General features: G+C 40.0%; 1 protein-coding gene across 4 annotated transcripts in view; it reads right to left on the bottom strand.

Moving 5' to 3' along the window:
• Nucleotides 1–9,124, bottom strand: part of LOC128684228 (dnaJ homolog subfamily B member 9) — a 49,976-nt gene extending 40,852 nt beyond the window's left edge. Inside the window, exons 1-2 of one of the 4 annotated variants that reach the window (XM_070094167.1) lie at nucleotides 8,961–9,122; nucleotides 3–62 (exon numbers count right to left, since the gene is read on the bottom strand). The gene's annotated coding sequence lies outside the window, so the exon portion shown is untranslated. Of the gene's footprint in view, nucleotides 1–2; nucleotides 63–8,373; nucleotides 8,460–8,960 lie in introns of those variants that run through there. The other 3 variants (XM_070094193.1, XM_070094185.1, XM_070094177.1) reach the window with 3 other exon arrangements.
• Between the last annotated feature and the right edge of the window lie 9,316 nt (nucleotides 9,125–18,440).

The following is an 18,440-nucleotide window of genomic DNA, read 5'->3' as shown; positions in this document are numbered from 1 at the left end:
ACTATTTCATCTATCCTCTGCGGTGACTATCTTTCCTAGTGCATGTCTTCAGCCAGTCCACCCTGAAAGAGAAGAGGGAATTTGTCTTCCAAACAACAAGATCAAAATTTTGAAGACACAAGACACCATTTAAGACACAAATTTAACTTTATAACTAAATACAGAATCAATCAAACAAAAAAAATTTAACAATTGTATATGTATGCTCCAGAAAGACAGTGCAAAAGTACACATCAAATTTTATTAATTTAAGCTTCATCTGAAGTCCAGTACCACTAAATTTCCTCCTATCCTGAAGTATCCAATAACACTACACACAAAAAGCAACAAAAACTGATTTGTATCACATTACATAAATGTTAAGTCACTGCTGAACCACCTTTGTACCGCAGTAGCAGCATTGGGAATTTGTTTTGAGAGAAAATTTCTAGCTTAAAAGTGCCAGCACATCAAGTCAAATTTCCCTGTATGATAATGCTACCCACGTAGATGCATCAAAAACTATCCTTCGTTTGCCAATGTTGCAGTTTTTAATAAGGACAAGTGTGTTAACATGGCACTATGTTAGACAAGAAAACTACCTTTTTAGAAATCAACATAAGCCTTAATAGAAGCCTTTTGCTCAACTTGATTTGGAATAATATATGAAAATTTTTCAGCTTGATAATGGCTTTCGTAATATTCAAAATTTATGTTTATACAAGAGAATTTAGAATTAGCAAGCTTTACTTGTACAGTCAGGTATACAGTAGACTGTCATTTAACACAAGTTTATTTGGCATGATTCGGGTATAGCACGATTGAAGAATTGCAGCACAATTTTATACAATACTTCGTAAAATTAATTTAACACGGTTCAGTTTGCAGGAGGGGAAAAGAAATTCCCTTTTCTCAAGCGGCCGCCTTGTTGTGGATCAGCAGGAGACACCTCCCGCCATCCCCTGCCACCCCCCCCCCCCGACACTCCATCCCAGCATTTGTACTTCATTCATGTCCAGTTCCACGTCTCTCCTACAAGCTAGCCGTGTTTGTGAATTGTTTTGATCATTTAATTACCATATCTTGTATCTGCCAAGCAATCATGACACCCAGTAGGCATACCAGTGTTGCTAAAAGTGGCAAGAAAAGGTATAAGCATTTAAGTCTTAGAATTAACAAAGAAAACAGATATTAGACAAGAGATAACCTGTGGCCGTAATGAAGCTCGCTTTGTGCACATAAAATGAGGTAAACATGAGTGTGTGACTGACTTACTGAATGACTGAATGACTTACTGACTTGACTGACTGAATGACTTAAAGTTACACTTTTTCACTGAAAAGGACCCTGAAATGGTGTCTAGAGCAGCTGATGCCTTACCATCAATTGTATAATGTACTATAGGGTAAAACAGAACAGAAGTCCATTACAGAATTTATGCACACTCCAGTACAACCATTGACTTCAGTACCAGAACCTCAACCGTCCACCTCAGTCCAGTAGGGCCACAACATAACTCTCCACTCTCCACAATCATCCACAAACACCAGCACCCACAATTTAAAGCAAGAAATACTATTGTTTCTGTTGCATTTGTAATCTCGTGCAGTAAAAACAACACAATACATCACGGCAATGAACTACAATTACATATTCACTTTTATTTTTGTAAGATGTGAAGACCTAAAAAAAAGTTTGGCATTTTTGGGGCTCCCGGGAATGTAACCCTAACACACAACTGAAGTTTACTGGATGCTCTACCCCCTAGCCTTCAAAACCAACCCTTCTTGATACTACCCCTACTCCTACCTTCCACCCCAGATTTATACACCCTCTTCATCATTCTCTTCTGCTTCATCATCTTCAAACACCAAAACCATCTCTGACTAATGCATGAAATCACCTCCCTGTCTAATACATGAAATCAACAACTCTTCAAAATATTTTCCATTCCAGTACCTCCACCTTTCCCATCTAACATTTTCCCCATATGCACAGTTATAAACAACTGGGACACTAATACTGGGACCTATAAGTTAGAGGTTCTGGTAGGAGCCTCCTTCACAAAAAAAAAAGGGTGTAATTAAAGAGTATAACTTTTCTGCTGCAATATTCCCTGTTATGCAAATAATTTATAATCCTATAGCAATACACTACAGTACATAACAAAACTAATTTCACATACACTACTATACAAATGCTTGGAAAGTACTGTGTAAATATAATCACTGGAACAACAGATAATTTGAACCTCCTCAGATCTTAAATGTATATTACAAGCATAACAAATTTAATACAAGGAATACTGCAAAGTATTCTAAGACAGGGGAAATAAAATGGAAATGTCACTATCTTGCTATGCCCAAAATTCAATATGAGAACCATACCCCCGGCCGGGATTGAACCCGCGGTCATAGAGTCTCAAAACTCCAGCCCGTCGCGCTAGCCACTAGACCAGCTAGCCACAATAAGATTCATCCAACTAGGTATATTTCTACACCATAGGAAAGTTAGCACAGGCACCTCTGTGACCACAAATGCAAGTTTTTACAGACGAATCTCCAGCTAGCGTGGCCGTGACGAACTCTAGCTCAAGTCCCTTCACTGCCGTCAACATGACTTAAGAAATCGTAATGACACGATTGCAAATAAACCATACCCCCGGCCGGGATTGAACCCGCGGTCATAGAGTCTCAAAACTCCAGCCCGTCGCGCTAGCCACTAGACCAGCTAGCCACAATAAGATTCATCCAACTAGGTATATTTCTAGCTGGAGATTCGTCTGTAAAAACTTGCATTTGTGGTCACAGAGGTGCCTGTGCTAACTTTCCTATGGTGTAGAAATATACCTAGTTGGATGAATCTTATTGTGGCTAGCTGGTCTAGTGGCTAGCGCGACGGGCTGGAGTATTGAGACTATGACCGCGGGTTCAATCCCGGCCGGGGGTATGGTTTATTTGCAATCGTGTCATTACGATTTCTTAAGTCATGTTCAATATGAGAAATCAGGTTAATGCCCAACAAGATCTAACAGTTCAATACGTTATATAGTACAGTAGAGCCCCACTTATACAGCAGATTAGTTTCAAGGCTACCACTGTAAAGTGGAACACCATTTTTTTTTCCCCACTTTTAAGTGCATACAAATGCACGATAAGTTTACACCAACATATATTAAGTTAATCACAGAACCATGCATTAACAAAAAATTAAAATACAGTAGGGCCCCGCTTTTCAGCGTTCCACCTTATGGCATTCTGCTAATACGGCAATCTCAAATTATGACCAAAACTTTCTATACGGCAAGCGGTCTTTCAAATACGGCGCGCGCCACCCAGTTTGTTTACATTCTCCATGAGCACACCTTTTTATTATGTAATAATAATCACCCTGGGGCACATTAAATGTCTAATTTTACATCAATATTAATCCCTCTATGATATTTTCTTCAAAATTATATAAGAAACACATTACATAGCATATAAACATGCTGTTTATAAGCTATGGGGGAGTGGTTGCCGGGTGGAGGGAAAACATTATGTAATACTAATAGTAATCACTCCTGGGCACATTAAATGTCTTATTTTTCGTTAATATAGACATTTTCATTAATCCATCTATGATATTTTCTTCAAAATTATATAAGAAACACATTACATAACATATAAAAATTTTGTTTATAAACTATGGAGGTGTGGTAGCCGGGCGGAGGGAAAACATTACGTCATTCCCCTTAATACATAACGCTTTTGTTTACAATTCTCGGCTTGAATTATTCGTTACTTCTCCCTTTGTTTATGATGGCACCTAAAGGTAGCTGTTAAAAATGATTAAACACGGTGAACATGGTATGTCGATGGTTATAATATGGCTCTGGGCCGCTATGTAGGTAGGTGTAGGTATGTAGACCTGGTGGACTACATACCTACATTATTATTATAACTGATTATTATATATACATGTACCTGTACCTAAGTATGCCTTCACTCAAGGCGTCATTTCTTCTAAAAATAATGTTACATGAGAATGGGAGTGTTTCTCTTTATTTATTCCACTATATCAACGTGGAGACAACTTGTACTCAATGTAAAGTGACCAAAACCAGACGCGTTCGTCTGGTTTGTTTACATTATGTGTGGGTGGGGTGGGGAGGGCTGCATTTCCTGGATACCCATACTTCCCAACCTGACCATACAAATAAAACTCACCTCTCACCCTACATTAAGACTACAAATATTTTAAGGTAATAATGAGTGTACTGTATATGCATTTTATCGCTCTGGGGAGCTTTAATTAAATATCGTAGTGATTTTTGTGTGGGTGGGGTGGGGAGGGCTTCTGTGGCTGGATTCCATACTTCCCAAACCTGACTTCCTACATATAAAACTCACCTCTCACCCTACATTAAGACTACAAATATTTTAAGGTAATTAATGAATGTACTGTATATGTATTTTATCACTCTAGGGAGCTTTAATTAAATGTAGTATATTACGTGTGGGTGGGGTGGGGTGGGGTGGGCTGACCTGGCTGGCTACCGTACCTCCCAAACCTGACTTCTGACAAATTTAACTCACATCTCGCCCTACATTAAGAATACAAATTTTGAGGTTACTAATGAGTGTACTGGGTATGTATTTTACTTTTTATTGTTTTTAATGCCTATTTCTATTGCTAACGTAATATGTGTTAGTGTAAACTTGTTACCTGGCATTTATTTGCATTTACAAGTGGAAAAAAAAGGCGTTCTGCTTTCCGGCAATGTCCGCTTTCCAGCAGTAGCCTGAAACCTAACCTGCCGAGTAAGTGGGGCCCTACTGTACGTGCACAGTACATTCACTGCTTACCTTAAAATATTTGTAGTCTTAATGTATGTTGAGAGGCGAGTGGTATTTATTTGTACGAAGTATTGTAGACCGCCTGGCCCCCACACCTAAACATAATAGTATACAGTGGACCTTCGACCAACGATGGCATCATCTAACATTAAATCCGACTAGCGATACATTTTAACGCAAAAATTTTGCCTCGACTAGCGCTAAAAAACTCGACCAACACGATTCGTTCCGTTTGAGACGAGTCTACTTGTGGCCTGGGCGCGCCAGTGTTTACAAGCCAGCCAGCCACCGCGGTCCCATCCAAACATACAATCGGAACATTTCATATTATCACAGCATTTTTAGTGATTGCACCTGCAAAATAAGTCACCATGGGCCCCATGAAAGCTTCTAGTGCCAACCCTACAGCAAAAAGGGTGAGAATTACTATGGATATGAAGAAAGATCACTGCTAAGTATGGAAGTGGAGTGCGTGTCTCCGAGCTGCCCAGGTTGTACACAAAATGTGGATGTCAATTACCAAGGTTTATGTCAAACCTTATTATACCTGAATCTTAGATACAACTCCTCGCATGCCAAATAAAGTAATTAAATATCTGTTGGCCTGATGGCTTCTCTAGTGTATGCCAAACATAAGCCTATATATTAATAGAAAAGTAAAACCTGTTAGGACCACACTGTGCCTGGAGAATGAGAGGATCAGGTTTGATCCAAGGGAGGATGGGTTAAATTCCTTGGAACAAGATCCCTCACCAGCATTAAGACACCACCATTGAGGGCTGTATACAGGATACGATATAGCAACACTGTAAAGGTTACAATAGGCTATGAATGGTTATAAGAGATTTAATGTTTTCATACAAAACTGTCAAATTAGTAATGTAAGTGTGACCTCTCAGTTGCACCCAGTTTTCTGCTGACAATCAGCAACAGTTATAACATGTAACTTTCATTCAGGTTCCTCACGTTTTTTTTACAAATGTTATTATATAAAACATGTATGTATTACCTGGGGTAATCCAACAAAATGAAACTAAGTGACTAAGTTGTACAGTGGAACCTCAATACTTGAACAGGTCCCTACTCGAGCAATTCAGCATTCGGCCGCTTTGTTCGGAAAAAAAAAAAATGCTCAGTAGTAGACCGTTTGCTCGGCGCTTGACCAAACATACACGATCTGCCAGAACTTCGCTGAAAACTATTTTGTGGTTCTTCGCATTTTTTGGCATTTTTTATATTATTTGTACAAATAAGTCACCATGGGCCTACAAAGATTAGTGATAACAGCCAACCAAAAAGAAAATTGGTTGGGAAAAATTTGCTTGCCACTCGAACAGATCGGCAGAGGTTCCACTGTACTTGGTTGTACACTTGTCAAGATGATAATTTTGTTTAGATTATTAACCCAGAGAGTTAGTAACCCAGGATAACTGAATAAAATGTCATAATAAAAAATAATCTTTGTTTCTACATGTACATAATACAACCTATACAGACCATAGTTGATATCAATGACATACTATATAGAAAGTCCCTGGTTATGCAGAGCATTTCCTGCAAATAAATAACAAAAAGGCACAATACCATGACTGGAATACACAAATAACCCACATATAGGAGAGAGGAGCTTATGATGATTCAGTCCAACTTGGTCCAAGTCGGACCGAAACGTCGTCGTAAGCTCCTCTCTCCTATGTGCGGGTTATTCGTGCAACATTTCCTGCAACTTAGGTTAAGATGAGAGTTAAGACACTTGTGCAACATCTGGTTATCTTTATTGTAGACGTTTCGCCATCCAGTGGCTTTATCAATACAGATTCTTGGACATAATTAGAAAACAGAACAACTATACACAAAAGATGAGGTAATCAGCCCCTCAGCCTTGGTGGTGGTGTTCACAGCACCATGGTTGTAGAGATTCTGAAGCACAGGTAAGAAGACTGGCACTTATATAGGCGCCAGTGAATAGGGACATGTAGCAGACGAGGGCATAGTCACTGGTAGGCGGGATTCCCCAGTGGAAGTAGGTCCTACCCAAATAGATGGGTTAGTTGCAGAAGCCATGAAGGTCTATTTGGGTAGGACCTACTTCCACTGGGGAATCTCGCCTACCAGTGACTATGCCCTCGTCTGCTACACGTCCCTATTCACTGGCGCCTATATAAGCGCCAGTCTTCTTACCTGTGCTTCAGAATCTCTACAACCATGGTGCTGTGAACACCACCTCCAAGGCTGAGGGACTGATTACCTCATCTTTTGTATATAGTTCTTCTGTTTCCTAATTATGTCCAAGAATCTGTATTGATAAAGCCACTGGATGGCGAAACGTCTACAATAAAGATAACCCGATGTTGAACAAGTGTCTTAACTCTCATCTTGTCGGTATTGTATACCTGTCTTGCACAACTTAGGTTAATTTTTTTCCCCAGGATGCGACCCACGCCAGTCCACTAATACCCAGGATGCGACCCACACCAGTCCACTAACACCCAGGATGCGATCTACACCAGTCCACTAACACCCAGGATGCGACCCACACCAGTTGACTAACACCCAGGTACCTACTTACTGCTAGGTGAACAGACAGTAGTAATATTGTAACATGACCAAACTAAGCAAGTAAAACACGTTAACAAAAAAATATGCTGAGCTTCACCTGAATTATAAAATAATAATCATGTACGTTCAGTGGAGCTAAAAAACAAGTTAGTGAACAATTATATAGTTATGCAAGTATAACATTAAACAATACACATGTAGTACAAGAATAATGAGATGAAAGTACTTAATGTAACAGTGATAATACACCTGGAAGATTGCCTAGTTGCGGTCGCAGGGGTCGAGTCAGCTCCTGGTCCCTGGGTGTTTCCCCGACATATTTTAATAAAGTTTATTTCTTTGTAAAGGTTACAATGTGTACTTACAATTTTGATTTGCTAAGTACAAAGATAGCCACTATCATGCTGAGGCATTTTGGGTAGACTAATCCTAATACATAGTAACTAATTAAAACTAGATAATAGTACATAGTAACTATACTTAAAACTAGACAAGTAGTAGTGGTTAACTGTTTTACAATCTTATTTAAAGTTTATACAAATGTGAGGTAGTAAGGTGGAGTAGGGTTCAGTAAAATAATATTGAAATTGCACACAAAATCTACCTTACAAGTAATGGTGTAGGTGGTAATATTTTATGGATTGGCAGAATTAAGAGCCTAGAGGTCACATAATGAAACTAGTTAGCAGATGTTTTGGTTGATGTGGTTAATATTGTGAGATAAGATGATTTTTTTTTAGCAAAGTCCTAAATTTATAAGTTGTCAGGGGATCCCTGACCTGTTCCAGTAGCAAGTTCCAGATCTTTGGGTCTTTTATGTGTGTAGTGTTGTAAAGTGAGAGTGACTCCAGGGATGTTGAGAAGTGTCTGATGTCTTGTATTGTGACTGTCCATTCTGTTGTAACTGTCATGTAGTTTTAGGGGAGGGTTTACAGTGGAGTTTAATGTTCTGTATATATATAGTAGGCACAATAATATGAGTGTATGTCTTGTATACTTAGCAAGTTGAGTATTTTGAAAAGTGGTGGAGTGTGGCCCAGGAGCTGGTTATCACCCGCACACCAGCTTTTTGTTGGATTATTAAGGGTGTAGGGTGGTTGAGCCCCAGCCACATTATTATTATTATAATCAAGGGGAAGCGCTAAACCCGGAGGATTATACAGTGCCTGGGGAGGGATGTGGAAGGCATTCAGGCTTAATTCAGGAAACTGGAGCACAGATCCAATTTCCTAAATCAAGAGCCCCTCACCAACATCAAGGAACCTTCTTGAGGGGCCCCAGCCACAGTACCCATCACAACGGAAATAAGTCAATGAGTTTTTTTTTTTAGGTTATCTTAGGTAATGTACACCTATGATGCTATGTATAATAATTTATGTACACCTACATAAACTTAATCTACGTATGATAAGACAAAGGAAAATAAATGATGATAATACATATGTCTACTGACTATAATACGTGGCGTTTATTAACACTTAAATTTTTGATAATAGTCAGCAGCAGCATCTTAGAAAACTTAAGACAAAAGTTACTTATGTTAGACTAGACCAACATCAAGATATAAACACACGTAATACTAACCCAGTAATGTAGTCTAAGACACTAGACGCTACTGTTTGTCTTGCTATAATGTTCTTAGTCTCCTCTGGAAGTGGAAGTGGCACTTGTAATATGTTAACAAATGTTAGGCTAGTGTTGTAGTGGCGCTGGTAGCAGTAATATATGTTGTCTCTCACCATCACCATCTCTCTCATCATCACTTCTTCTCAATTTTCACTCATAATAAACATGACATCATTCATAAATACAATCAATTTTTATTTCATCTTTTAAAATACTAGCAATATATACATTACAATATAATTTCTTCGTTGTTTTGATTCTTCTGAATGTATGGCTTCAATTAAGCGTTTAAAAATAATCTCATTAAACGAAACATTATGACAAATGCTGCGAATAAATAGAATTTATGAGAATATGTGAGCAGGCAAGGCTACGTTATAGTACACTAGCACGTCTGTGATTGGCTGTTCTACCTCTGACATCACCAGACACGTCTCTCATTGGCTGTTTCACCCCTGACATCACCAGGCGCCACATACAAATTTATTTAATAATAATACAATAATAATAATAATAATAATAATAATAATTTCTATATTTACTACAAGTACATGTACAAGGTATACAGACCATAGCTGACATCAGCAACTTACTACTATATAGATAGTCCCTTGTTATGCTGAGCATTTCCCGCAAATTAGGTCAGTTTTGTCGCAGGATGCGACCCACACCAGTCCACTAACACCCAGGTACCCATTTTACTGATTTATTTATTTATTTGTTTATTTATTTTATAATTTGAACATGCATACAGAGGTACAAAAAATACAGGTAAGAGCAGCATGCCAAAGCCACTTGTATGCATAGCATTACAGGCAGGCTTAAAATTAACTTAAGATTAACTAAGCAATGATATAATCAGTGATAAAACATTATTGTAAACAGATAACAATAAAGCACAAATGAGTATTACAAAGACAGGTCATATGGTTGCATGCATTGTTGTACATTCAGTAGAATGGAGTATTCTGTTAGGTAGTGTATTTAAAAAATAACAAAGTTAGATTGGGTCTTAGGTTTAACATTTATGTGATATAATTGTGAGAAACATTTAAGATATACAATTTATAAGGTTCAGTTATTCAGTATTTATTTGGTTTTGGGTGAGTAAGTGATCTTTGAGAAGAGACTTGAATTTATAAACAGGTACAGATACAGATACTAATGCCGGAAAAAAATCCCCCCCCCAGTACCAACAATACCACCAGTCCGATGACATTCTTCTTTGCAAATATACAGGGTCTAAAGCCAACAACAAACAACAAAATACCTTTCATCCGTGGGCTGCTTGCAGAGGCAAAGGCAATGTTCGCGGCTTTCACTGAGACCCACATAAAGGATCACTTGGACAACGAAATATGGATCCCAGGTTACAACCTATACAGATGTGACAGAGTGAACAGGCAAAAAGGGAATGGGGGTTGGCCTGTACATTGCAGAGTCACTTGTTTGCACAGAACTGCTTAATGCCTCAAATGATGTAGTGGAAGTTTTAGCAGTAAAAGGTCGAGAACCAAAACCTAGTCATTGTGGTAGTCTATAAGCCTCCGGATGCAACATCCCAGCAATTCCAGGAACAGCTGTTAAAAATTGACCACTGTCTGGAAAATCTTCCAGCTCCTGCACCCAACATCTTGCTCCTGGGGGATTTCAACTTAAGGCACCTAAAATGGAGGAATATAGCAAATAATATTGTTGCAGTAATAACACCAGGAGGCAGCTCTGATGAAAACTCACACTCACACGAGCTTTTAAATCTCTGCACAAAATTCAATTTAAACCAGCAAATAATAGAGCCTACTAGACTGGAGAATACACTAGACCTCATCTTCACTAACAATGATGATCTGATAAGAAATGTCACTAGAACAGATTAACTTGGTGGCACTCGATGTATGCACAAGGCTTATTCCTCTAAGAAAAAGGAGGAGTAGATGTAAAATAGAAAGAGACAGGCGCTCCCTTTACAGGCGACAGAAAAGAATAACAGAGCGGCTAAAAGAGGTCAATATATCTGAAATGCGTAGGGAGACACTGGTCAGAGAAATAGCAAGCATCGAACTTAAGCTAAAGGAATCTTATAGGAGTCAGGAATCGCGGGAAGAACTAAAAGCCATAAATGAAATCGAAAGAAACCCAAAGTATTTCTTCTCCTATGCCAAATCAAAGTCGAGAACAACGTCCAGTATTGGGACCCTACTTAAACAAGAGGGGTCCTACACAGATGACAGCAAGGAAATGAGTGAGCTACTCAAGTCCCAATATGACTCAGTTTTTAGCAAGCCGCTAACCAGACTGAGAGTCGAAGATCAAAATGAATTTTTTATGAGAGAGCCACAAAATTTGGTTAACACAAGCCTATCCGATGTTATCCTGACGCCAAATGACTTCGAACAGGCGATAAATGACATGCCCATGCACTCTGCCCCAGGGCCAGACTCATGGAACTCCGTGTTCATCAAGAACTGCAAGAAGCCCCTATCACGAGCCTTTTCCATCCTATGGAGAGGGAGCATGGACATGGGGGTCGTCCCACAGTTACTAAAAACAATAGACATAGCCCCACTCCACAAAGGGGGCAGTAAAGCAACAGCAAAGAACTACAGACCGATAGCACTAACATCCCATATCATAAAAATCTTTGAAAGGGTCCTAAGAAGCAAGATCACCACCCATCTAGAAACCCATCAGTTACACAACCCAGGGCAACATAGGTTTAGAACAGGTCGTTCCTGTCTGTCTCAACTATTGGATCACTACGACAAGGTCCTAAATGCACTAGAAGACAAAAAGAATGCAGATGTAATATATGCAGACTTTGCAAAAGCCATCGACGAAATCTTATCTTATCTTATCTTCGACAAGTGTGGCCATGGCATAATAGCGCACAAAATGCGTGCTAAAGGAATAACAGGAAAAGTCGGTCGATGGATCTATAATTTCCTCACTAACAGAACACAGAGAGTAGTCGTCAACAGAGTAAAGTCCGAGGCAGCTACGGTGAAAAGCTCTGTTTCACAAGGCACAGTACTCGCTCCCATCTTGTTCCTCATCCTCATATCCGACATAGACAAGGATGTCAGCCACAGCACCGTGTCTTCCTTTGCAGATGACACCCGAATCTGCATGACAGTGTCTTCCATTGCAGACACTGCAAGGCTCCAGGCGGACATCAACCAAATCTTTCAGTGGGCTGCAGAAAACAATATGAAGTTCAACGATGAGAAATTTCAATTACTCAGATATGGTAAACACGAGGAAATTAAATCTTCATCAGAGTACAAAACAAATTCTGGCCACAAAATAGAGCGAAACACCAACGTCAAAGACCTGGGAGTGATCATGTCGGAGGATCTCACCTTCAAGGACCATAACATTGTATCAATTGCATCTGCTAGAAAAATGACAGGATGGATAATGAGAACCTTCAAAACTAGGGAGGCCAAGCCCATGATGACACTCTTCAGGTCACTTGTTCTATCTAGGCTGGAATATTGCTGCACACTAACAGCACCTTTCAAGGCAGGTGAAATTGCTGACCTAGAAAATGTACAGAGAACCTTCACGGCACGCATAACGGAGATAAAACACCTCAATTACTGGGAGCGCTTGAGGTTCCTAAAACTGTATTCCCTGGAATGCAGGCGGGAGAGATACATGATTATATACACCTGGAAAATCCTAGAGGGACTAGTACCGAACTTGCACACCAAAATCACTCACTACGAAAGCAAAAGACTTGGCAGACGATGCAACATCCCCCCAATGAAAAGCAGGGGTGTCACTAGCACGTTAAGAGACCATACAATAAGTGTCTTTGGCCCGACACTGTTCAACTGCCCCCCAGGATACATAAGGCAGACCCCTGGCAGTCTTCAAGCTGGCACTGGACAAGCACCTAAAGTCGGTTCCTGACCAGCCGGGCTGTGGCTCGTACGTTGGTTTGCGTGCAGCCAGCAGCAACAGCCTGGTTGATCAGGCTCTGATCCACCAGGAGGCCTGGTCACAGACCGGGCCGCGGGGGCGTTGACCCCCGGAACTCTCTCCAGGTAAACTCCATGTAGTGTTTCTTTTATATTTATAGGTAATGAATTCCAGATTTTAGGGCCTTTTATGTGCATTGAGTTTCTGCATAGCGTGAGATGGACACGAGGAACACCAAAGAGTGATCTGTGCCTTGTGTTATGGTCATGTGTTCTGTTGAGGTTGGTAAGATGTTTGAGGGGAGGGTTAATATCAGAGTTAAGTGTTCTATGTGTGTAGTAGGTACAGTAATAAGTATGGATGTTTTGTATTGTGAGTAGGTTTAGAGTTTTGAATATTGGTGGAGTGTGCTGCCTGTAGTGGGGATTGTTATCATTCTGACTGCAGCCTTTTGTTGGGTAATTAGTGGTCTGAGATGGTTAATTGTTGTTGGTCCCCATGCACACATTCCATAGGTGAGATAGGGATAAATAAGAGAGTGATATAGGGCCAGGAGGGCTGACTGTGGAACATAGTACCGTATCTTCGATAGCATGCCTACGGTCTTGGAAATTTTCTTAGAAATTTGTTGTATATGTGTATGAAATTTGAGTCTATTATCAAGGTGGATTCCTAAGAATTTTCCTTCTGTTAGCTTTCTGATAGGTGATCTGTTTATCATTATGTTAATAGGGACATCTGTAGCTCTGTTACCAAACTGGATGAAGTAGGTTTTGTCAATGTTTAGTGTAAGTTTGTTAGTCCTCATCCAGGTAGATATTTTCTGTAATTCGGTATTTACAGTATTGGCTAGCATGACTGGGCTCGGGTGAGAGAAGACGTATGTAGTGTCATCTGCAAATAGTGTGGGTTTGAGTAATTGCGAAGCATTTGGTAGTCATTTATGTATAGGAGAAAGAGAAGAGGGCCAAGGACACTTCCCTGTGGGACACCAACTGTAATTGGTTGAGCAGAAGAGTTTGCCCCATTTGTGTACACATATTGGCTTCTGTTGCTGAGGTATGACTTGAGGTAGTTGAGGGAGTGCCCTCTTATACCATAGTGCGACAATTTTATGTGGAGCAAGTCATGGTCAACTGTATCAAAAGCTTTACGTAAGTCAATGAAGATCCCCAGTGGGACTTCTTTTTTCTCTATTGCAGTGTATATATGTTCTAGCATGTGTATAATAGCATCATTAGTATTTTTGTTAGGCCTGAATCCAAATTGGCATGGGTTGAGTATGTTTTGGGAGATGAGGTAGGAGTAGATTCGTTTATGAATTAATTTTTCGAAGATTTTTGAGAGAGGGTGTAAGATTGAACATTAAAATGGTATAAAATACCGACAGGTTGTTAGGTAAGACACATATGCAACAGTTAGGTATCTTTATTTTGAAACGTTTCGCCTACACAGTAGGCTGACTGAAGAAGCCTACTGTGTAGGCGAAACGTTTCAAAATAAAGATACCTAACTGTTGCATATGTGTCTTACCTAACAGAGGGTGTAAGTTGGATATTGGCCTGTAGTTATTCAACTCTGGTCTCCTCCTTTATGGATCGGGGTGACCCTTGCTATTTTGAGAACTGTAGGGAAGGTAGAGGATTCAATGGATTTGTTAAAGAGTGTTGCAATGATTGGTGATAGCACTTGTGACAGTTTTTTGTATATAAAGGGTGGTAAGGTATTTAAATCTCCCGCCTTGTTTTTTAGTGTGTTGATAATAAGGGAGACTTCGTATGGGTTAGTCGGAGCTAGGAACAGTGTGTTCGGGTAGTTGCTGATGGATGAACATAGACAACCTGTGTAAAGAAACATGCCCAATGTTTCTACCTTCGCCGGGAATCGAACCCAGACTAAGTTATACACAAATGCAGTTACATTGGTTAACACGCACAGCAGCATATGTGTCGAGCATAATATTTCTTTAGTGATATTAATTGCTCAAACTCTATGTTATAAGGCAAATCTTACTCTCAGATTAATTTCATATCATAGTGTCAATCTATTTAAAGGTTGTTTTTATCACTACTTAATTTAGTTCCTTTTAACATTTCTCCTGAAATAATTCTCTATATACCAATACATTGTACTGCCCTTTATTCAGTAATTGCCATACTCCTTGTTCTAACAATAATTAAAGAGCAACTTTCAGGAGATTTAATATTTTTTTTCCCTCTTGACCGACAAAATGAGACTAGTCACGAGGGAGCATTCACCAAATTCAACTTCAATAACAAAAACATAAAGTGGGACCAAGTAAACCAAGTCCTAACCGATATAAGCTGGGAAGATATACTAAGCAACACAGACCCAAACTTATGCCTAGAACAGATTAACTCGGTGGCACTCGATGTATGCACAAGGCTTATTCCTCTAAGAAAAAGGAGGAGTAGATGTAAAATAGAAAGAGACAGGCGCTCCCTTTACAGGCGACGGAAAAGAATAACAGAGCGGCTAAAAGAGGTCAATATATCTGAAATGCGCAGGGAGACACTGGTCAGAGAAATAGCAAGCATCGAACTTAAGCTAAAAGAATCCTTTAGGAGTCAGGAATCGCGGGAAGAACTAAAAGCTATAAATGAAATCGAAAGAAACCCAAAGTATTTCTTCTCCTATGCCAAATCAAAATCGAGAACAACGCCCAGTATTGGGCCCCTACTTAAATAAGATGGGTCCTACACAGATGACAGCAAGGAAATGAGTGAGCTACTCAAGTCCCAATATGACTCAGTTTTTAGCAAGCCGCTAACCAGACTGAGAGTCGAAGATCAAAATGAATTTTTTATGAGAGAGCCACAAAATTTGATTAACACAAGCCTATCCGATGTTATCCTGACGCCAAATGACTTCGAACAGGCGATAAATGACATGCCCATGCACTCTGCCCCAGGGCCAGACTCATGGAACTCTGTGTTCATCAAGAACTGCAAGAAGCCCCTATCACGAGCCTTTTCCATCCTATGGAGAGGGAGCATGGACACGGGGGTCGTCCCTCAGTTACTAAAAACAACAGACATAGCCCCACTCCACAAAGGGGGCAGTAAAGAAACAGCAAAGAACTACAGACCAATAGCACTAACATCCCATATCATAAAAATCTTTGAAAGGGTCCTAAGAAGCAAGATCACCACCCATCTAGAAACCCATCAGTTACACAACCCAGGGCAACATGGGTTTAGAACAGGTCGCTCCTGTCTCTCTCAACTACTGGATCACTACGACAAGGTCCTAAATGCACTAGAAGACAAAAAGAATGCAGATGTAATATATACAGACTTTGCAAAAGCCTTCGACAAGTGTGACCATGGCGTAATAGCGCACAAAATGCGCGCTAAAGGAATAACAGGAAAAGTCGGTCGATGGATCTATAATTTCCTCACTAACAGAACACAGAGAGTAGTCGTCAACAGAGTAAAGTCCGAGGCAGCTACGGTGAAAAGCTCTGTTCCACAAGGCACAGTACTAGCTCCCATCTTGTTCCTCATCCTCATATCCGACATAGACAAGGATGTCAGCCACAGCACCGTGTCTTCCTTTGCAGATGACACCCGAATCTGCATGACAGTGTCTTCCATTGCAGACACTGCAAGGCTCCAGGCGGACATCAACCAAATCTTTCAGTGGGCTGCAGAAAACAATATGAAGTTCAACGATGAGAAATTTCAATTACTCAGATATGGTAAACATGAGGAAATTAAATCTTCATCAGAGTACAAAACAAATTCTGGCCACAAAATAGAGCGAAACACCAACGTCAAAGACCTGGGAGTGATTATGTCGGAGGATCTCACCTTCAAGGACCATAACATTGTATCAATCGCATCTGCTAGAAAAATGACAGGATGGATAATGAGAACCTTCAAAACTAGGGAGGCCAAGCCCATGATGACACTCTTCAGGTCACTTGTTCTATCTAGGCTGGAATATTGCTGCACTCTAACAGCACCTTTCAAGGCAGGTGAAATTGCCGACCTAGAAAATGTACAGAGAACTTTCACGGCGCGCATAACGGAGATAAAACACCTCAATTACTGGGAGCGCTTGAGGTTTCTAAACCTGTATTCCCTGGAACGCAGGAGGGAGAGATACATGATTATATACACCTGGAAAATCCTAGAGGGACTAGTACCGAACTTGCACACGAAAATCACTCACTACGAAAGCATAAGACTTGGCAGACGATGCACCATCCCCCCAATGAAAAGCAGGAGTGTCACTAGCACGTTAAGAGACCATACAATAAGTGTCAGGGGCCCGAGACTGTTCAACTGCCTCCCAGCACACATAAGGGGGATTACCAACAGACCCCTGGCAGTCTTCAAGCTGGCACTGGACAAGCACCTAAAGTCAGTTCCTGATCAGCCGGGCTGTGGCTCGTACGTTGGTTTGCGTGCAGCCAGCAGCAACAGCCTGGTTGATCAGGCGCTGATCCACCAGGAGGCCTGGTCACAGACCGGGCCGCGGGGGCGTTGACCCCCGAAACTCTCTCCAGGTAAACTCCAGGTATTAAAATACTCCAGGTACTACTGACTACCTCAGGTGCTACTGACTACCTCAGATGCTATTGACTACCTCAGGTGCTATTGACTACCTCAGGTGCTATTGACTACCTCAGGTGCTATTGACTACCTCAGGTGCTACTGATTTTGTTTTAATACATTCTTGTTTTAATACATTCTTGTTTTAATACATTCTTGTTTTTAATACATTATTTTATTATTATATTCACTAGCTCCTTTATTCTAGCTGTAAATATCTACCGTAGTTCATAAACTCACATTTGTTAAAATAATTAAGGTACTAATAGATGCTTAATTGTATAACTGAATTATCTATACTGTAATAATCCCTTTTTCTTTTAAATTTTTAAAAGTTTTAGAATAATTACAGTCTTATTCATAAGTCTAGTTGTAGATTCAATATAAATCTTATAATATTTTACTCAGAAAATCTAGTTTGTAAAATTACTCTCATCCTATGATTACAGGCATAGATCCTGATGTAAACTTTTTACTAAATGAATTACATGAATCAAACAGCAACTGTAATTACTACACAGCAGACCAAGCAAAGACATTACTCAGTGCAAACAATAACATAACCATCTTTAACTACAATGTCAGATCCTTGAGCAAACATTATGATGACCTCACAGCATTACTCAGTTCCCTTCATTCCAATATATCAATCATCACACTCACAGAAACCTGGCTTAAGCCTGATATTACATATTTTTATACCATTCCTGGCTACTTGGCCATACACAACTGTAGAACAGACCAGCAAGGGGGAGGAACAGCTATATGCTATTCAAATCAACTCGAATGTATCAATAAATCTTGCACAAGGGATGAACATGGAGAATATATCATAGCCAAATTTAAATCAAAAGACCTGTAAAAACCCCTCACAATTATAAACATCTACAGAGTACCACAGTCAAACATTTACCACTTTAGTGAAAAACTAGGA

This window comes from Cherax quadricarinatus, chromosome 4, assembly GCF_038502225.1.
Source record: "Cherax quadricarinatus isolate ZL_2023a chromosome 4, ASM3850222v1, whole genome shotgun sequence".
Lineage (NCBI taxonomy): Eukaryota > Metazoa > Arthropoda > Malacostraca > Decapoda > Parastacidae > Cherax > Cherax quadricarinatus.
The sequence above is the reverse complement of the archived record's forward strand: the minus strand, read 5'-3'. Positions and strand labels throughout refer to the sequence as shown.